Genomic DNA, 22,899 nt, shown 5'->3' with positions numbered 1-22,899 from the left:
CTGGATTCCTGCACTGAAGCGGAGGTTTCGTCCCTGCGTCCTTCAGTCTCCTGGATTCCTGCACTGAAGCGGAGGTTTCCCTGTGTATCTTCAGCTTCCTGGTTCCTGGGGCCTACTCTTTCCCTAATCTAGAGAGGCCGTGTCCTGGTTCCTGCGCTGTTACAGAGGATTCCCCAGCCGCTCAGGACTCTTGCGCTGTAGCACTGGTGCACCCGTGCAGCAAAGCGGTGTGCTACTCTGGTCTGCCTACCATCTCCTGTTACCAGTACCATGGGCCATGGTCGTCGCTCGCGCAGAGGCCAACCCCGCGCTCCTAAGCTGAAGCGGGGCTCTCCTGACTACCTGTTGCCGAACTCTTGCCTGAACAATGTTTATAGAACAAAAATGTTTGTGATGCGTCAAAATCGGTCAGAATTCCTCCATGACATATGTAAATAATACTGGATAACATGAGAAAGTCCATGAATGATGTGGCAATTTGTCAGGTAAGGGCTAGGAGTCTAGTGAGGTCCACTTGACCATCACAGAAAGAAACCCCATGACGGCCCCTCCTAGTAACCAATAGGACGTAATAACAGGCACCGGTAACCATATACATATATGTGGGGGCACTATGGCCCTTTACCTTGGTGCTAGCAGGACTCCTCGATATCCAGGGCGTGCTGTTCATCCAGGTAGGTATGCAGCAAGAACAAGGGTGTAGATGTGTAGCACTGCCGCAGTTTCCAGCTCCCAGTGAAACCGGAAAAATGATGAGGGGAGCTTTCAATTGAACAACAGGTCAGGTTTTATTGCAGGGTGGTGCAGCAAGGGGACAACGGAGCAACACTAACGCACCTACGCGTTTCGTGCACTAGGCACTTTATCATCGAACTGCGCAATCCGGATCAGCCTGCGCGGTCTCAGGTCGGTGCTTTTACAACCCCACCTCAGCCTCGCGGTCCGACCCTGGTTTGTGGCGAGCAGAACCCTGACAGTAAACCAGTGAAAACACAATATGAATAAACAGTGAAAAAAAGGCAAAACCACTTATCACTAAACCCTGTAGATGCACCGCTTGTTCGAAATCCAGGGGAGCGTCGCCGGATGCCCAAAAAAAGAAGAAATATATATAGTGTACTGTAATACAGTAACAACCGTGAAATATGAGTGTTAAGGCTCCCAATTTTATACTCACATAAAAAATAGAAAAAGGAGCATATGTGCCAGTCTTTGACCTTAATCGTCGAAGATGCGCGCGAGGGGAGGGGAGTGCAGGGAAGAGATGCGGCTGGCACGAGGCCAAGTTCGGCGCCAGCCAAACTAAGCCCCGGGAAATTACGGGCAAATGTTAGAATGAAAGTGGCCGCAGAAGTATTGTAGAATATTTTATAATACAGTACACATACATTTTAAATATAATTATATGTTATAAACATTTGTATTACGCCGATTCATTTATAAATATTTTTTAGAATGTCATTTAACGATGTAAAATTGATGAATTTATATTATCTACATTATATTGTGCTTATAGCGTCTTGTTATATACACAGCGGATGTATTTACGTTCATTAGATTGCATAAAGGTATGTTCCCATATAAGAAGCAGAGAGGGTGTTATTGCACCAATTAGAGTAGAGTACAAGGTTTATATATTCAGCCATTAGCATGAATTAGCCACTCCTGAGGAAGACGTCATCACGTCGGAACGCGTTGAGCTTGGCTCATTAGCCATCTTGGAGGAGAGAAAGAAGCAGAGGGATTCTGGCGGTGTCCTCAGTTCCTGGTAGTCAGTGACGTAACAACCCGGAAGTGACGCCACGAGACCAGACGCACGCGAGAGCTGCAGCAGTGTATTCCGAGGGGTTGAGAATCGCGAATCACCGAGGTGCCCTGCTGTTTACTGCTTTTCTGTTCTGGATCTAATGTAAGCCTCCAATTGTGAGTTTTTGTTTATAAATTTATCATTTGATCTGCACCATGGTTTCTTTCTTCTCTGCCTGAGATTACTGACTACCTGTACCAAACCTTCCAGACTGAGACGATTAAGGTCAAAGACTGGCACATATGCTCCTTTTTCTACTTTTTATGTGAGTAGAAAATTGGGAGCCTTAACACACATATTTCACGGTTGTTACTGTATTACACTATATACATTTCTTCTTTTTTGGGCATCCGACGACGCTCCCCTGGATTTCGAACAAGCGGTGCATACTCGATAATCTCATCTGGGCTCTGGAATTGCGATTTTATCAAAGATTCTTTTCGCCAGCAAAAGCTGACGAGAAGGGATGTGAGAGAGGGACTTAGAAAAAAATGATTTTTTTCTACTGTACATCAGGTTGATGCCGGGGGTCTCAGGAGCTGATACACATTAATACCAGCAACGGATACCACTGGCATCAATCTGATGCAATAGAAATACATTTACGGACAGCTTCACAGACAGGCAATGAAGTGGTTAACTACCAGTGTCATGTTTATTGTGGGTAATGCGGGTGGTTTAAGGTGGTATTTGGCCCATGGTGGATATTAAGGCCTTGCATGGGGGTTGAGGTAGAAGTGAACCCCTTAAATACCCTAGCTGTTAATACCACTAAGGTAATGAAGGGGTTAACCCCTCCATTTAGCCATCACCGATCCAAGTCCATGTCCTCTGTTGGCAGGAACACAACAATAAAAAATACCATCTAGTTGCCCCTAACCCTCTAATCACCTTAGCGGTTAGTATCTGCTATAGTAATTAAGGGGCAAACCCCCTTCCCCCGCTACCACCCAGGCAGCCTAACCACCCGTTCCCCCTGGGGTAACTATCCCCACCCTCTATCCATTGATTGGCACAGTGGTACTGTACATCATTCCTATATAATATGGGCATGAAAAGCCACTATAGCAGTCAATGGGCAACCTAAAAAAAAACAGCACCAAAAATACACAACAATAAAATAAATACCTAAACACCAGAAGAATAAAAGAACTAAAATGCCTAAATAACACATAAATAAAATAAATGCCAAAACACCAGAAGAATTAAATAAATCAAACACCTAACCACCAGAACAATAAAAGAAATATTACCCGTAACCAACAGAACAATAAAATAAATATAACCCTAAACCAACAGAACAATTAAATAAATTAAACGCCTGAAAAATCCTATTTTATAAAAACAAATCCAAATATATATCAATTTACTCAAAAGAATAAACAGAAATATAAAATATAAAAATTAAATCAAAACAATAATGTATCCCAAAATGCATTGCCTGTAAGTGTATTTATCTATACCCTAAAGGGGCATCTATAAATACATTAGCAGTCACGGACAACCAAAAACATAAAAATTAAAACATTAAATAAGAAAAACTGATAACTAAAAATTACATACTGTACATTCAATATTTTTCTTACCTTTGGAAGTCTTCACCTTTCGAATCCCGGTGTATCTGAAAGCTCTCGATCGGCGACGTCATCCTCCACGATCCTCAGCATCAGGTAAAAAAATCTTCTTTTCTTATAATTCCCATAGTAAATCCACCAACAGATGTTGCCTGTTTGCTTATTAAGCTAAAATTAGACAGAAAAGGCCCTATATAAGGCTTGTAATGTCACATTTTAGGGTCAGATGGTATAGCTCAATCCGATTGGATGCGGTACTATGTGACAGGCTTTTAAAAAAAAAATGAAGGATGTGACATCATCGCCAAGGGAGGTGCGTCACATCCTTGAAACCACATGACTGCCATCAAATAGTACCACAGCCAATCGGTTTAAGGACAATCCAATTTGCTCCAGTACCATGTGACATGTTCCATTTTTTTTAAGGATGTGAAATCACTTTAAGGGATGATGTCACATCCTTTTTAAAAAAAGGCTGCCATCACATGGTACAGGAACCAATTGGATTGTGAGAGTACCACATGGAATATCTCACAATCCCATTGGTTCATGTACCATTGATTTCAAACTTTAAAAAAAAAAAAAAAAAGCAGAAAATGACCTTCATCCTGGCAGGAATAAGTAGAAGCTTTAATTAATTTATGCTGTTGACTAATGTTTTACTTTGAATGTGCAAATGAGCTATTATTCAGATCTGGATAATAGTAATTTTGCCCATTACTGTATGTGTTGGGGGGTTGTTGTGGGTAGAGGAGGTGGGTATTAGTGTTGTTGTATTTTTAATATTTATTTGGGGTAGAGGGATTGGATGAAGGGGGTAGTTGTCCCAATGGTGAGTGATTAGGATTACCAGTGATTAGGAATACCGGGTGGGTAGTGGAAGGGGTTAATGCCTTCATTACCATAATGGTTCCCACCGGTATGGTAGTGAAAGGGTTAACGACTCCTTCAACCTTCCTGGGAGACCCAACTACCCACCCAGGGGCAACGACCCCCTTCATCGACCCCCTCTTCCCCCAATAAAAAGGCTATTCAAGCTTAACCCATTCATTGCCTTAGTGGCTAGCTAGTATGTGAATACCCTCAAATTAAAGCTGACAGACTGCACTTTAAGCCCATATTCATTATTTAACTGTAACTTGAATTTATTTTGGTACACAGCCAAAATAACACAACTTGTATCAGTGTCCAATTATTTCCGGACCTAACTGTAGGTCGATCCAGATCGCCTAGGTGTTCCTTGACTGGGGTGAAGGTCGATTGATGAGAGATGTTAGTCTTTTGCTTGGGTTGGATTCTGAGGTTCTACTCAGTAATTCACCTGGGGCACCTCTTGTGCTCCTTCGTGGACAATGCTTCTCACACTACATCCTGGCTATTGCAGTGTTACTACTGGCCGGGGGCATCCAGTGCATCCTGTGATGCCTGCCAGCAAGTAGACAAAGTGGGTGGTAGACAAAGTGGGTGACGTGTGAAGGCTCCCCTGAACCCACTACTGGTAATTGGGGAACCCTTTTAGAGAGTAGCTGCGGACATAATGGGACCTCTGATGATCCCTAGCTAGACCGGCAAGCGCTACATACTCATGGTGGTTGATTTTGCCACCCGGAACCCTGAGGCTGTAACACTATCCACTATTGAGGCTAGCACAGTGGCTTTTATAGTGATTTTCTCTAGGGTAGGATTACCTAGTGAGGTCAAGGGTCACAATTCATGTCTGAATTGCTTCACTGTCTCTGGGACTCGTGCATTTGCTGGTATAAAACAATGGGTAGATATAGAGAATGCCATCACTAAAATCCCCTTACATAAAATTATTTGGTAACTTAAAAAAACATAGACCTAAAAAATTGTATGAACATCCTATTATTGGCTTTACTCAGAAGATATGGGATTCAACATTCAGGAAATTCAAATGATCTTTTCCTTCTCCTCTGACTCCAAAATTGCACAAACTATCATTTACTCCTGAACAGGAATCAGATTTGTATAACTGTCACGTTACACATTTTTACTGGAATCATACATTGAGCAAAACAAGGTAATGAAATAAATGATAGTTTATTCGCATAAATTCGCTTACACACAATGATACACAAAATACAGACAAAAAAGACACACTTACTTTGGAACGGGGGGGGGGAGGGGGAGGAACTAGACTTTACTAGAATCAGGGAACTCTATAGAAGAGTTTTACCTGACTGGGACTTAGCCCGTAATCTCCTGGAACCCAAATCGGCATAAAGTTCCACACGCAACCGGTATGTTCTCTTCTGAAAACTTTGTCCCTCCTGACCGCGAGTTACTCCAAATCTCCTGGAACTCAAATCGGCAAAAAACCCTATACTGGTTGTGGGTCACCTGGGCAGTAGCTGGGGTATCCCCCTTTAAACTAGGGATTACCTCAGCTTCAGGAATAAATGTTTTCTCCCTGTGCCCCATTCTCCTTTCTGGGCAGTGCTGAAGCAGGGTACCCTAGCGGTGAGTCGTGCTTGCATTTTCAAGGGAAGATATTGCCGGGACAATGTGCCTAACATGTATCCAAGAATCAGGCATGATTCCCGGGTACATTTATGGGGGAACCAACAACTCTGGACCCCCAACCTCCCAGGCACATTCTGTCAATGGTTCCTCCACAAAACCCCCCTTGAAACTCATACCCTAGCAATCTTTGCTTGCTGTTATGCCCTTAAAGGAAAAAACACAAAACATACTTTTATTACATACAATACATTGGCAAGAGCCAAGAGCTGGGCCCAAGAGCTAATTCTCTTTGACCCTTATACACGGATCATGGGTAACCAAAACGGGCTTAACCTTTATTTGAGAGTCTGTTTACCCCCTACCATCACACCTCCCCCCTCAAGATGAAGGCTCTGAGGCAGTCACCTCATCAGGTGGCTTCGCAAGCCTGGATGTCCTTGAAGCTTTTGGGTCACTGTTGATGTCCTGTCAGGAGAGTCCATCTGCATTACCATGCTCACAACCCATCTTGTGCTGTATGTAAAGTCAAACTCCCAAAGGGCAAGGCTCCAGCAAAGTAACTTGCCATTGTCCCCAACACCCTCTAAAACCAGCAGAGGGGATTGTGATCAGTGACTACAGTGAATGACCTGCCATACAAATAGGGCTGGTGTTTCTTGAGCACCCATAAAATGGCCAGGCATTATTTTTCTATAGTGGCATAAGCCACTTCTCTGGACATCAGTTTCCTGCTCAGATAGACTATGGGGTGTTCATCCCCCTCCTCGCCCACTTGGATGAGTACAGCACCGATACCATAGTCATAAGCCTCGGTCTGCACAAGGAAATGTTTGCTGTAATTAGGTGCTGCCAGGATGGGAGCACTAGCCAGTGCTGTCTTCAGTGCCATGAATGCTTCCTCACAGGCAGGGGACCAGGTTACCAGAACTGGGGGTTGTTTCTGCGTTGTCAGTCAGGGATTTGGCAAGGGCACAATACTGAGGGACAAACTTCCTATAGTAACCAGCGGTGCTAAGAAAGCCATGACCTTTTTTTTGGTTCGGGGCACTGGCCACTGAATGATGGCTTCTACCTTTAACTGACTTTGGCTTGAAATGCCCTCCACCAACTCTGTGCCCAGATTCAGAACTTCTGCCATAACCACTACACACTTGGTAGGTTTAAGTGTCAGCCCTGCTTCCCTAATTCTTTTTTGCACTGCTGCTACATGCACTAAGTGAGTTTCCCAGGAATTACTGAACACAGCTATATCATCCAGGTATGCCCTTGCAAAACTCTGCATTCCTTCCAGTAACCTATTGACCAGGCGTTGAAAGGTAGCTGGGGCTTTCTTCATCCTGAATGGCATAACCAGGAATTCATATGACACACTGAGTAATTAATGCTGACTTCTCCTGTGCCTCCTGGGTAAGCGGGATTTTCCAATACGTTTAGACAAATCCATAGTGGTCAGATACTTTGCACCCGCAAGCTCATCTAATAGCTCATCCATTCGGGGCATGGGATAAGCATCTGACACGTCTGATCATTGAGCTGCCGGTAGTCCACACAATACTGAGTTGTTCTCTAAGAGTTCTTAAATGGTATGCTAAATAATATTTATGCATATCTGGACAACCTAATCCTCCCTCTCATTTTTTTCAACATAAAACGTGTTTAGCTACCCGAGGAGGTTTATAATCTCATATAAACTTCATTATTTTAGATTGAACCAAATCTAGGATGCTTTTAGGAATATTCACACGTAAAGCTTAAAAAAGCAGTCAGTAAAATATTCATCGTTGTATTTATAATCCTGCCAATCCAAGAAATCTCATAAGAATGCCACTCTAAGGGAGATAGGGAGAACCTTATCTCCCTGTGCCTCAGGCAAGAAAAAAAATCATTAGATTGTAAACTCCACGGCGCAGGGACCTGTGCCTAAAAAATGTCTCTGTAAAGTTCTGCATACAACTAGTAGCGCTATACAAGAACATGCTATTATTATTATATTATATATTTTTGCCCATTTGAAAGGAAAGAGATTATCAAGGAAATCAATTTGATTAACTGGAAGAGTGAGATTGAGAATTTCTGATTTATCAAAATTAATCTTTAATCCAGAAACAAGATAAAATATATTAAGCACTGCCATTAATTCATTGAAAGACTGTTCTGGATTTGAAACAACAAGTAAGATGTCATCTGCAAACATATCCTCCCTAATCTTTTGCGCTAATGGTTTCATAACAATAGCAAAATAAGAGGTTAAAGTGATCAACCTTGTCTTGTCCCTCTAGAAATTAAAAATCTATCCGTTAAAGACCCATTAACTAAAACCTGAGTACAAGGAGTTTTATAATTAGCTAATATGAATTTGATAATGTTAGGACTTAATCCAAATATGTATAATACTTGTTCCATATACACTGGCGGCACACTTTATTCTTACCTGGCTGGAGCCGCAAGCCGGGAGGTGTCCCGGCTTGCTCGTTTATTTCCCTCGGCGTGCCGCACGTCATCGATGCATGGTCACGCTTCATCGGGAGCGTGCGCGCATGGCGCGCGTGCCCAGGGCTCCCCGAGGGAGCTCTGGTGTCCCGCGATGTGGGGGATTGCGATGGGGGGCTCCGGGGGACCCGGCGGATCTGGAGAGGGGAGGGGGAAGCCCTGATCGGAGGACCGATCCTCCGAGGCTCCGGCGCGCGCCCGGGACACCTCGGCGCGCGCCCGGTTACTGTCGCGGCCGAGACTGGGCAAAGGTAAGAATAAACTCGGCCGTGACAGTAGGACCAATTTACTCTGTCAAATGCTTTTTCTACATCCAAAGTAAGAGTAACTAAAGAAATCATATGTTTTTTGAGCATACTGAATTAAATTTACATTTTTATGGATGTTATCAAACGTTTGACGTCCTAAAATAAATCCAGATTGATCATTATTAATAAGAGCTGGAATCAAGTTTTCTAGTCTCATGGCTAATATTTTAGTAAATAATTTGGCATCTAAATTAAGTAAAGCAATTGGCCTATAAGAGGAACATAATTCTGGATCCTTATCTGACTTAAGAAGTAAAGAGATTGAAGCATCCATCATAGATCGAGTAACTTGTTCGGAAACTAGAAATGAATTAAATGATTATTTAGATGAGGTGTAAGAAGAAAAGAGAATTTTTATAAAAATATGCAGTATATCCATCTGGGCCTGGAACTTTATGCATCTTTAAAGGTTTAATGGCCTTAACCACTTCTTCCTCTGATATTGGACACTGCAGTATTTCCCTATCCTTCTCTGAAATCTGAGGTACTGCAGTGAAATAGACTCCAGAAATGAAGATATAAGAGACAAATTCACTTTTTCACTGGTATAAAGTTTTTGTTAAAAGTTAAGAAAAGTATCCCCTTTGAATGTATCCTCATATGATTTCTGACCTTTAAAATTTGATGTGGATTGAATAAAGTTTCTAGTGTGCTAGTAATCTTTCTGGTTTATTACCTTTATTATAACAAAACTGTTTGGTATACATAATATACCTTTCTATTTTGTCTGACAAAAGCATGTTGAGTTTACCTCTAGTCTCAATTCCACTTTCCAATATATGGGAGGAGCTTGATCTTTAATGCTCTATTTCAAGATCCAATCATTTTTTCATGTATTATCTATTTCAACTTTTTTTTTTTTTTTTAATTCTTGAAGATAAAAATGTAATTTACCTCTAATGACCGCTTTAAATACGTTCCACACATTAGAAGGAGAAGAATCCTCTGGTCTATTTAAATCAAAGTATGAAATGATATCCACTCTAATGTCCTCTTTAATATTTTTGTCTTGAAGTAAATTAAAACCCAATTTCCAGTCAAATGTCTTTGGTGAAACTGGAACAATTTTCAACAAAGCCGATATGGGAGCATGGTTTGATACTGAGATACAATCTACATTTGCATGTGTTAACAAATGTGAGGCTTGACTGGATATAGATATATGGTCAATCCTAGAGTAGGTATCATGAGAAGAAGAATACAATGTATAATCTCTACCTGTAGGATTTAAAATACACCATGAATCAATCATACCCCGTTGTTTTAATTCACTCTCTGATTGTACAGTTTCTGAGCTATCTTTTGTGGCGTTCGACAGAGATCTATCCATTAATGCATCAAAAGTTAAATTAAAGAAGAGGCGCATGCGCGATGGTAAGGTGGACGGCTGCTTAAGTCTGGAGCTCCATCCCCTGCCTATACAATAAAGCAGCAATAACCACTTTCCAGTGATTTTCAAACCTCAGCACTTACATACAGCAAACGGAGAATACACAGAGATGGCCCCGCAAACCAATAAAAAGAAGGCCACGGGCGATTTACGCAAATACCTCAACCGATCGGCGGCAAAGGGTACCGGAGCCAAAATGGCGGCGGGCTCAGCCGCGGGGTCGAACTCTGACCGCGAGGAGGATGCAGTGGAGGAGCCTGAACAGCTGCTGGTAAGGCGCTGTGACTTCGACCGTCTCTACTATGATATGCACAAACTCTTTCGGGCCGAAATACAAGAGCTCCGTAAGGAGGTTCAGGGAGTGGGGGAGTGCACAGAAGCCCTGGAGGAGAAAATGGCGGCAACCTCAAAAGCCATACGAAAATCGGATAAGAGATCCTCATACATGCAAGCCCAAATAACAGAACTTGCAGAGCGGCAGGAGGATGCGGAGAACAGGGATCTCCGCAATAACATACGGATCCGCAGCATCCCTGAGGAGATCACAGAGATAGAAGGCTTTGTCTCCTGCTGGATGGCGTCCCTGCTACCTGACATCCCTGCACCGGAGCTTCTGATGGACCACTGCCATCGAGCTCTCAGGAGCAGACCTGTGGCTAATGAACAGCCACGCAACGTAATAGTAAGACTGCATTACTTTCGCACCCGAGAAGCACTCTTCCAAAAGACACGCACCCAAAATGCCTGCAAGTTTGAGGAAACTACCCTCCAACTGTTCCAGGATCTCTCTCCTCTCACACTGGCCAGACGGAAGAAACTGCAGCCGGTCACAAGGCTCCTCCGGGACAGAGCCATCTGGTATAGATGGACCTTCCCGTTCAGCCTACTGGTCATCAAGAACGGGAAGGCCATCTCCATGAGAGAGCCAGAGGAGGGGGATGACTTCCTCCACAAATTGGGAGTGAAAGAGGCCCCGATAAACAGGCCCCAGGAGGAGCCGGCAAGGGAGGCGGAATGGCAGAGAGTGGATAACCCCAAACGTAGCCGGGAGCAGCAGATGGTGGATAAAGACTAAACAATGGACAGTACACAAGTTCAATGCGTTCTACCACACCTAAAATTTCCGCAGTTGCGGACCCAGTTTCTATTAAAATGGCGCTGTTGCCCTACACCCTTAGCTCAAGTAGTGCTGGGCCACCCCCACCAAAGTCCCAATGAAGGGGCAGAGATGACCACAAAATCGCAGAAGCAGATGGGGACTAGCCGGCGAGCTGAAAAAGAAGACGCACAGCACACTTACCTTGTCGGGCGGCCGAGCGGAGGGAAGCGAGTCACGGAGGATGGCCATGGAATGCATGCCGGCCAAGATGGAGGTGTCCCTGGCAATGGCAGACGAAGAGACCAGCACCGGAAGAAGAAGGACCAGTGGCGGGAAGACAGCGCGGGAAAGCACCCATCTCCGAGACCAGCCGGCGGGAAAATGGCGACGGCCGGAAGGACGTCACAGGATATGGCCCGGCGGCCATCTTGGTAGAGGCAGAAATGACATAGACTAGAGACAAGAGGCCAGAGGCGGACATACGTCACATGCCCGCGACAGACAGAGTTGCAAATAGTCTAAGCACCCACCGAAGGCACACTAACAGTTAAAACACAGCTCTCAGCCAGGACTCATACAATAATAAAGGCACACATAGATCACAACATAAAGTACATAGACAGAGTGAGAGTCACACGGGCTTCCCGGGATCTAGAGGCAGGGGGGTGAAAGAAGTTAGGCCCACAACTCAATAGATATAGGTGAAAGGGCTCAGGGAGGAGAGTTTATGGCCCTCTCAGTAAGGAAAAATCAACAAGCCCAGAATGCAGGCACAAGTAGGGAGCGCTACGGTTACAAACAGTTCTGGTTCACAAAAACAAAACAAAAAAAAAAACAAAAGGAAAAAAAAGTGGTTATTGGTTTTGTTTTATCTTATACTGCATGGCGGGGAGAGGAGGGAGGGGAGCTCATGCCTACCATCGTCATGGGTCTCCACATGGGTACCTGGGGGCCATCCCTCAGGTGGCTCATGCAAGACCCCACTGGGCCGGTGGACTGGGGTTCTGGGGAAGGGTGGAAGACCACCCGGGCTGGAGCCCAGACCGGACACCCAGGAGGGGCAGCCAAGGTGGCAGTGGGGCAGTGACACCCCAGCTGTCCACCAAAGGTTCTATTTGTCTATGTTGTGTTCTCAATGTTTCCCCAGTGTGTACCCCTTTGTTTTTCCCCCGCACAGCCAAAGAGCACAGAAATGAGGAAGAGGGCCCCGAGACGGCTCTAGGAGCAAGCTCCACAAATGGGCCAGAGATGCACGCGATAACACCAAGAGTCTTCAATACCAACAGACGTCTGGAGGAACCTGGGTAGGCTCCCCAGCTCCCACCACTGAGCAACACCTGAACAGCACCAATGGGTAGGGACCTCACAGTAATTTCACACAATGTGAAAGGATTTAATAGCCCCTATAAGAGACGCTTGGCCATGACTGATTACAAAAAGACAGACCCTGACATTATCCTCCTACAGGAGACACATTTTTCCAAGAGCAACTCCCCAAAATATATAACTGGAAAAAAGTAACAAAAGCTCAGACGCACATGGTGAAGTATGCAAAGTAAATATATATATATATATTGTTAGGGTAAGATATCTGCGTACATCAGATTAGATATCTTACCCTAACAATATACAGTGTTTGACAAACCTATACATTTGCTCGCCCCGGGCGAGTGGATTTAACCCCCGGGCGAGTAAATATTGGCCCAACCAGCACACGTTTGGTACTAGGTGGCGAGTAGATTTTTTTGTGTGGCGAGTAGATTTTTTTGTCAACCACTGACAATATATATATTTACTTTGCATACTTCACCATGTGCGTCTGCGCTTATGTTTCTTTTTTTCAGTTGTTCTAGGGGTTCCTCTACCCTTATCATTTCAGCTGCAGACGCCAATATTCAATTTAGAGGTTGCATATTTTACTTATTTCTTCACCTCACTAACTGGTGTTTACTGGGTTAATTATACAGTAGATAGTAGTAGCTGCGCACTTAATATTTTTGTATATTTGTCCCCAAAATATATAGATGGCAGATACCAAACCTGGGTCGCAGCGTCAGCCAACAAACAAAAGAGAGGGGTCGCGATCATGGTACACAACTGTCTGAAACTAGATATTAAACTCACTAAGAAAGATGCTAATGGTCGGTTCGTCAAAGTTGAGGGGAGCCATCCGTGGACAACCCCTCACTTTAGCAAACGTCTACGCCCCCAGTGACCATGCTGATACCTTCTTTGATAGATTTTTCATGACCTTGCACAGAGTAGCGCAAGGCGGCATAATACTGGGGGGACTTCAACCACACACTGGACCGGCACACAGACAGATGCACCCCAGGTGGGCATAAGAATCCGCAAAGCAGAGCGGCCTGGGTTAGAGGCCTCAGAGCTAATAGCCTGGTCGACATCTGGCGCGAGCAGCACCCAAGCGAAAGAGAATACACATTTTATTCACACCCACACGACCGCTACAGCAGGATAGATTACCTCTTTGTGTCCAACAGAATGGTTTCGCAGATCTCCCATACGGGAATCCATGATATTTCATGGTCTGATCACGCACCCGTAGAGCTGCGGTGCACCGATTTTGGACTAGACAGACCAGGAGCGATCTTGAAACTCAATGAGTTATTAATTAAAATCCCTGAGGAGGAACAAACAGTAGGGGGAAAAATCAGGGAATATTTTACTGAGAAAGTTGGTAGCGTGGCGTCTCAATCTACCCTTTGGGAGGCCCATAAGGTGACACTCCGAGGTGAACTCATTGGAATTGCGAGTAGGCGGAAGAAAGAAAGGGAGCGAAAGATTTATACTTTACAATCTGAATTGACAACCCTATCCGCCCTACATAAAAACAATAAACAGGCACAGACCCTTAAGGCATGGCTGGATACCAAAACGCAACTAAATTTACTGATGTCCTCCCGAGCTGGGAAGGTGATGACTTGGTCCAGACGGAAATTCTATGAACGAGCAAACAAGCCAGATACCCCACTTGCCAATAAACTTCGGAACATAAACCGTAATTCTCATATCCAGACAATTCGAACAGGTAAAGGTGGCCTCACTTCTGATGCTAAACAAATTGTGGCAGAATTTAAAACCTACTACGAGACCCTTTTTGACGGGGCTAAGGTCTCCCATTGTGGGACTACTCATACGCAGCTGAGGGCATTCTTAAAGGCAGCAAACCTGCCCAAACTGGACAGAGCGGAAAGGGACGCGCTACAGGAAGATTTTTCAGGTGAGGAAATATCAGAGGTAATCAAAACACTGAAGTCGTCAAAAGCCCCAGGCCCCGATGGCTTCTCTAATCTATATTACAAAAAGTTTCGAAAAATTCTGGTACCTCACCTGACTAGATTGTTTAACTCATTTTTGGAAGGTGCCCCCATACCCGGCCAAATGCTACAAGCGTCTATATCAGTGATCCCCAAACCAGGGAAGGACCCAGCTGACTGCAAGAGTTACCGCCCAATCTCATTAATCAATTCGGACACTAAATTTTTTTCCAAATTACTGGCTAACCGACTAAATAAGATTATGCCTCGGCTGGTCCACCCAGATCAAGTAGGGTTCATCTGCGGGAGGCAGGCGGCAGATAACACTAGACGGATCATAGACTTAATTGATTTAGCACAACAACACAATATCCCGTCTATGGCACTTAGTTTAGATGCCAAAAAAGCCTTTGACCGAATTGATTGGCCCTATCTCAAGGAGACGCTTGGGGAGTTTGGCATAGGAGGGAGAATGTTGGGCACCATTCTAGCTCTCTATCGAGAACCGAAGGCGAGGGTCAGACACCAGGGCTTCCCTTCGGAAGAATTCCCGATACGGAGTGGCACCAGACAGGGGTGTCCCCTGTCCCCACTTATTTTCGCATTATGTATAGAGCCCTTAGCGGCACATATCCGTAACAGCCCAGACATAACAGGAATCCAAATCCAAGATGAGTCCCACAAAGTGGCCCTGTATGCAGATTACATAATTCTCATGCTGTCAAAGCCCCTTACCTCTCTGCCGAATGTCTTCAGCTTGCTGGATGAATTTAATAAGATTTCGGGTTTCAAAATTAACCAAACCAAATCAGAAGCTTTAAATCTAAACCTGCCAAAGGTCACTGAAAAATTGATCGAACTAAATTTTAACTTTAAATGGCAAGCCTCCTCTATTAAATATCTCGGGGTAAATATTACTAAAGACTATAGCGCCTTATATAAAGCCAATTACCACAGACTGATAAGGACTCTGATGGAGGATCTCAGGCTCTGGTCGGGCTATGCAATTTCATGGATCGGCAGGATCCAGAGCCTTAAGATGAACCTCCTTCCCAGAATACTGTACCTTTTTCAGACCCTCCCGGTACAGGTAGCCAGGGATGACATCCTCCGGTTACATTCCTCCATGGTGAAATTTGTCTGGGGTAATAAAAAAACACGCATCAAATCTAGTACGCTAATTAGACCAAAAGTAAGAGGAGGACTATGGGTACCTTGCTTGATAGCCTATTTCAGAGTGGCCCAATTAACTCAAATTGTACAATGGCACATGCCAACTTGCCTCCGTAGGTGGGTTGAGTTAGAGAAGGCATGCAGCGCACCTGTAGATTTACAGGACTTAATCTGGCTACCAAAAAAGGTCCACAAGACCATAGAGGTGCCGTTGACGGCACTGAGGAGCTCGTTGGCAATTTGGGAGGATACCAGATATAGGTGTGCTCTTACCACCCAGCACACATTCATGACCCCGTTTGTAGGGAACCCTGATTTTGCTCCGGGCCTGCCGAGTAGGAACTTAATGGCCTGGAAAACAAAGGGCCTCATGTAATTATTACATCTGGAGGGCAGTCCACTGTTAAAATCCTTTGACCAAATTAAATCGGAAAGCAGGATACCAAATTCTAAATTTAATAGATACCTCCAGATAAGAGCATTTTACAACAAGATCCCTACACGCCCTCGGCGTACAAATTTTGAGCAGCTGTGTTCGAGAGATACGGACACCACGGGACTTACTTCTAGGATATACAGAGAGGTGGTCTGCCCTGGAACCGACGACAACACTAAACTGAGTTATAGACACGCATGGGAATTGGACTTAGGGGAGACACCAGAGGACAAAGATTGGGACTCAATAGTGCTGGCAGCAGCCAAAAGCTCGATATGCACAACCTTGAAGGAGAATGCATATAAGGTCCTAATGAGGTGGTATCTTACCCCAATGCGATTAGCAAAGTTTGTAAAAGATTACCCCCCATTGTGCCCCAAACAATGTGGGGAACCTGCAGACTTGCTGCACATGCTGTGGGGGTGCACCAAAGTGGCTCTTTTATGGGAGGAAATCCAAGATTGGCTACAGAGGATTCTCGGACAACCGGTCCCCTTGAACCGCTGGCTGTTCCTGCTGGGCAGGCGCACTCGGGGGCTAAGCAGACCGACACAAAAATTGATTGCACATTTTGCAACAGCCATGAGGTGCGAACTCGCAGCACTGTGGAAGCAACCAGATTTATCCACAATGATGAAAATTCGGAACAGAATCTGGTATGTTTGCCGGATGGAGCAATTGACGAGTCTGGTCAATGACACCGGCATAAATTTTCTAAAAGTCTGGGCCTCGTGGCTAGATCATTCGGACATCCCAGGGGTGAATGCCACCAATATTCTGCTTTGATAGATCGAAATGCATTCTCCGCCAAAGTAGCGACACTGACAATAACGGAGAGGGGTACTGTTAGGGAAGACGTAAGACGACAGTAGGGTTTCCAAGGGAGGTCCCACGCTGCATAGGGATGGTATCGGATGTCGAAGAACACACCCAGGAGATGCCCCTCGCCCGGCCTCCCCCGCTCCCCTCCCCCCCCTGTGTCCGTCCTGTCTGTCTCTTTAAAATCTGGGAGTCATGGCTAACACTATAGTCAAAAACCATTGATCTCCCCTATCGAAAGACAGGTTAATTAGATACCAGAACCGATGGACTTCGACTTCTGGTGACAGGGATGATGGAGGCAGATCCTGCTTTTCCTCCCCCTCCCTTTCTCCTTTCTCTCTTTCTCACATCTCTCTTTCCGGTCTCGCCCCCAATTGGGGAAGTTCTATCCTATCCTATCTCTTTTATTAAAAAAAAAAAAAAAAACATCGGTATTAGGCTAATGATGAAACATTGTATTTGTTTAATGTATATCTGTCTAATAAAAATGTTTGAGGGAAAAAAAAACATGAAAGCAATACAAATGAGTGATAGAAATCGGTACAAGACAGTGATGTATGTGTATCCAGTGTGTGTGTTTGTAATTCTCAACTCACTCTCTTTTATAGCCCATCTAGCCAATGTCTTCAGTGGGGTCACGTTCCTACATACATTTCATCCAAAAGCTTGAGTGATAGCAGAAACGTAGAGACATATTCCCAAAGACTTAACCTGCCTCAAAATGTAGAGTATCCTTCTTAAAAGATCAGGTACCCCAATATCCTCAATGGAGTTACCCTTAAAATGATTAAATAAAATTATTCACTAATTCATAGGCTAGGGAAGAACTAAGAAACAATTATCAATGTAATTTGCTTGCTTAGAAAAAAATATTCATACTGTAAATAAAAATGTTTTACTTATTTGCTTCCTCTGGAAAATATTCATGTATATATTTTTCTTTTCCACTGGGTCTTCTTTATTTCTAATATTATCTGTTAGCCAAATAATTATGTTACAAACACAATTAAAAGCTTTGATCTTTTTGACAAATCTGATTGCATGCTTAAGCTCATTATACAGCAGGAGTTTTTGTACAATTATGTATTGTATTTAAGCTTGTTTAACGCCTATTTAAGCAAGTTGCTAATTTCCCCATTTTCAATGAACATATCAGGGGGTTTTTTTAAGTGGCAATCAGCTCTGCTTGTGTTATGTTTACCAACCTCCCAAGACTTATGGGGACCCCTTGGTTTCTGAGTGATGAGATGTTTTGTTCACTGGGTAAGAATACTTTCCCATTGGACACAAAGTTGATACTGTATGTGGCCAGCCCTGCATCTAGCAGTCACCATAAAGCTGCAACATCGCTCAGGAACTGTGAGTTTCCCAGAGGTTGGGGAATCCTTCATCAGCTAGAAGGGACATTCCTGCTCAGATAAGATTTTGGGGAGGGGCATTGCTGCTTTTAGAGTTTTTTTATGAGGGAGCTTTTCAAAAGTTCAAGCATACTACCTATATTAACTGTATCTACAGTACATTGATCTCGTTGACCCTCACAGGAAAATCCAACAGATGAGAACTTGCTGTAAAAAACTAAATTGATGTTGTCCTATATATTATTATGTCATTTTGTTTTAATACAAAGTTTTCTAAACATACTGTATGTTAAGCCGATGTTTTATGACTGCATTTAAGGGCTATATTTTTTTTTAAATGCGCTGGCCTGGCATTGCAGTAAACTTCTTATTTCATGCCATTGCACTCAATGACAGGCAATACATCTGCACTGTTGCGCCTTGCTCACACATACTTTATATTGCATGGAAATTAATGCAGTCTTGATTAAACATAATTCAAGTGTGTGTTGTCTACAAACTCCATCAACATGCTGGGTAGAGAAAGTGGAAGAGTATCATCAGTGATATCAAACTTTAATGGGTTAATTAGTTTAACAGTTTACAAAACATCTCTATAAAACTATCAATGTACTACTTTGGTCAGTAAAGCATTTCACATTTTTAGACACATGAAAATATTTAGATCTATTTGGTAGGGCTAACATTAATAATGCTTTTCCCCTTTTAATGATGTTATAAAATGATACTCATGATATCATAACTTCAAAAATATAGCATTGTAAAATATGATGCATGGTAATAAATCTGTAGAAAGGGAATGACAAAAAATCAGAAATGCTACACTTTCACTAAAGTTTGCATTTATCTTGAGGAAATCTTATAAAATAAAAATAAAATCAAAACTGCAGGACGTCTAGCTAAAGTCCCATTTATAATTAGTATATAAAATGCCTTGTAAATGACACAGCGTCCACCTGTAGGTTATGTATGTAGTTACTGAAATACAGTGGGCAAATTTTAAAAAGCTTTTGAGACAAGTACACTGATCAATAAACCATTGAATGTTTTCTAATTCTAATTCATACAGGTTAATATCCAATCATGCTCTTCATTACTAAATTATAATATTAGCAGCAGCCCTCAGCAGCCCTTGTCGATCCACTGCTGAATGAAGACACCCCCAAGGATCTTCCTGCAACTACATGCCCAAGCCTCTCCTCACCATGTTTCTCGAACAAATTTTCTGGTCTCATCTTCCTATCTTACCATATCTTGATCTATTAATATCTCTTGGAATTCAGTCGATTACTATCTTTGTCCAATGATGATAATTTATTCTATGTCTGTTCCACTGCCATTTTAATTTCATCACCCATGTGGTGATAGACTTTAGTTTGATTTCTAAAACATTAATCCTTTTTCCTAGCTCTTTAGATAATACCCAGCATATATCTCTCCATAATTTTTTGCTTCAGGAATTCACATCGTGTACGAATTGTATGTGGTGCATTGTGTTGTCCACTGTGAAATCCTTCTTGTTCTCTAGGCATACCAGTACACATTAAATAAGTTATGGTGGGTAAAAAAAAGTGACAAGAACTCTACAGGGTATAATGATTCAAATCTCTCAAGTTTATAGCCCTGCTTCTCACCATTATCTCTTAGCATGCACTGAAGCCAGAGATTCTGGGGAAGGACCTGCAAATAAGCACACAGCGTCACCTTACATACAAAATTGATGTTTGAGATTGAAGATCTTGGGTCTCTTTAAAAAAACACACACATTTTAAAATAATATTGAGGTATATGTGTATAATATATATATGTGTGTATGTATATATATATATATATATATATATATATATATATATATATATATATATATATATGATAAGAAAAAAGGTGGACCCCACATCCACAGGATAAATAAAGGTAACTAAGTACCGACTTCAAGTAAATATTAGGTAATAAGTCAGTGGTGCTATATGGGCCAAGTTAATGTAGTTTGAGAGAAAAAGCAAAAAGGCCCCACAAAAAAGCACTCTAGTATACCGTTGTAGTACATATATCAAAACATCTTTATTGAATAGCTGTCACAAAACACAAATAAAAGAAAGCAGAGAATAGTTTAAAACAAGCCATGGATCCCTTGTACGTAAGTCTTGACACAGACCTCCAAAAATCAATTCCAAAATAGGAAAAGAACCGTCTCAAATCAGACAGATAGTATGCTCAAATGTCCCTGACAAGGTGATATGCTAAATACAGACAATAGAGCTGAAAAAGCAAGAAGTGGCCGTAGCCAGATGGTCAAATCACAAAAATGTCATAGCATGCTCTCCCTAAGGAATCTCTGAGGTAGTCGCTAATGATGCAGTGCATAAACATGTGATAAAGCCAGAAATATAAGGCCTAGAGAGGCACACTTCAAGTAGCCTGTATACTCATAGTGTTCCACAATACACTCTTTTGATATCAACCTTGCAGTGTGCTGTCTTCTTTGGTCATCAGGATCCCCTGGTCACCATACGTCTATATATATATATATATATATATATATATATATATATACATATATATATATATATATAGTCCAAAACCCTAGTGCTGCTGAAAAACACCAATCACAGAAAATTAGCATCACCTGCCTGTGTGCCCTACAAGCAACCTATCACAGGTAGAATGGTGGCCATCTTGAATATATTAAACAGGTAAGTAGTACTAATGTATTAATGAGCATGCGCATAGTCAATGACCCATGTGAATTATATATATGATAGGTTGCTTATAGGGCCCAGCAAGCAGGTGATGCTAATTTATGTCATGGTGTAATATATGTCATGTGTTGTTGTTCATCTGAGGTTGTATTTACCTAATTTTAAGACCTGCTAAGTAACAGATGATTGTTATTATTTCTTGATGTAAAACCATAGAATTCAAAGAGGGTGTACTTTTTTTCACACAAATGTATATACATATACATAGAAAAACTGACAAATATATAGACATACTTACATTCTTACATACTTAGATTCTTAATCTAAAATTGGTTAACATTTTTTCATTTTAAATTAATTTTATATTTAAACAATATATATATAAATATCAGTTCAATAATTATATTTACAGGCAATTATATATACAGTATATGTGCGTAGTTCTATATATCTATTTATCTACTGTATCTCAAGAGAGGGAGAGAGAGAATATGGCAGCACACATTTTAAAATAAAGTCTCAGCAGTGGCAAGTGTGGTGCATGGTAAAGGGTAAATATGCTCAAACCTGAAGAAGGTCCTTCTGAGGACCGAAACACCGTGCATGTGTGCGCATTTTGGACCCACTTTGATGTGAGTATCCCTCATACTGTACCAGTATATTGGATCTCTATGGATACTCACAGACATATATATATAAATCAAGACCGAAATGTTATGAGTCATTACTGACATGAGAACTCTCTTCCCATAAGTGCTAAGGCCATGTCCGTACATACTGCGCTATATATATATAAATATACTTTTTTTTACCCACCATAACCTTAATAGTCGTATATATATATATATATATATATATATATATATATATATATATATATATATATATATATATATATATATATATATACGACTATTAAGGTTATGGTGGGTAAAAAAAGTGACCAAAACTCTCCACAGTAAAGCATAAAGCAACTGTAAATATTCCTGTATATTCATTTGCATGTCTTAGACAGGTCTGCAACCCTGTCTTTCACCATTATCACCCAGCAAACAGCACTTCCACTGCAGCAAGGAATTCTGGGAAATGACATGCAAATGAGCACACAGTGCCACTTTTTATCTCATGCTCACATTACATGAGCAACCCTTAGTCAATGCAAGCTGCTTTAAACACAGCTTTTAAGCAAGGACTTGGGAGATGCAAAGTCAGTTAACCCACTCACAGACATGTTTCAACCTTGATGGGTATCATCAGTGTGAGGTTGGCTCGCTGACATTTGCTCAAATGAGATAAGAGTAGGTAATCATCACGACTATTAAGGTTATGGTGGGTAAATAAAAGTGACCAAAACCCTCCACAGTAAAGCATAAAGCAACTGTAAATATTCCTGTATATTCATTTGCATGTCTTAGACAGGTCTGCAACCCTGTCTTTCACCATTATCACCCAGCAAACAGCACTTCCACTGCAGCAAGGGATTCTGGGAAATGACATGCCCACCATAACCTTAATAGTCATGTTGATTACCTACTCTTATCTCATTTGAGCAAATGTCAGTGAGCCAACCTCACACTGATGATACCCATCAAGGTTGAAACATGTCTGTGAGTGGGTTAACTGACTTTGCATCTCCCAAGTCCTTGCTTAAAAGCTGTGTTTAAAGCAGCATGCATTGACTAAGGGTTGCTCATGTAATGTGAGCATGAGATAAAAAGTGGCACTGTGTGCTCATTTGCATGTCATTTCCCAGAATCCCTTGCTGCAGTGGAAGTGCTGTTTGCTGGGTGATAATGGTGAAAGACAGGGTTGCAGACCTGTCTAAGACATGCAAATGAATATACAGGAATATTTACAGTTGCTTTATGCTTTACTGTGGAGGGTTTTGGTCACTTTTTTTACCCACCATAACCTTAATAGTCGTGGTGATTACCTACTCTTATCTCATTTGAGCAAATGTCAGCGAGCCAACCTCACACTG

General features: G+C 42.3%; 1 protein-coding gene across 4 annotated transcripts in view; it reads right to left on the bottom strand.

Moving 5' to 3' along the window:
* The window catches only part of LOC142487143 (cadherin-18-like), a 941,872-nt gene that overhangs the window by 122,795 nt on the left and 796,178 nt on the right, over positions 1 to 22,899 (bottom strand). The window contains exon 1 of one of the 4 annotated variants that reach the window (XM_075585920.1): positions 15,497 to 16,954. The exons of the other annotated variants lie outside the window; for them this stretch is intronic. The gene's annotated coding sequence lies outside the window, so the exon portion shown is untranslated. Of the gene's footprint in view, positions 1 to 15,496; positions 16,955 to 22,899 lie in introns of those variants that run through there. 4 annotated transcript variants of the gene reach the window in all.

This window comes from Ascaphus truei, chromosome 2, assembly GCF_040206685.1.
Source record: "Ascaphus truei isolate aAscTru1 chromosome 2, aAscTru1.hap1, whole genome shotgun sequence".
NCBI classification, from domain to species: Eukaryota; Metazoa; Chordata; class Amphibia; order Anura; family Ascaphidae; genus Ascaphus; species Ascaphus truei.
The sequence above is the reverse complement of the archived record's forward strand: the minus strand, read 5'-3'. Positions and strand labels throughout refer to the sequence as shown.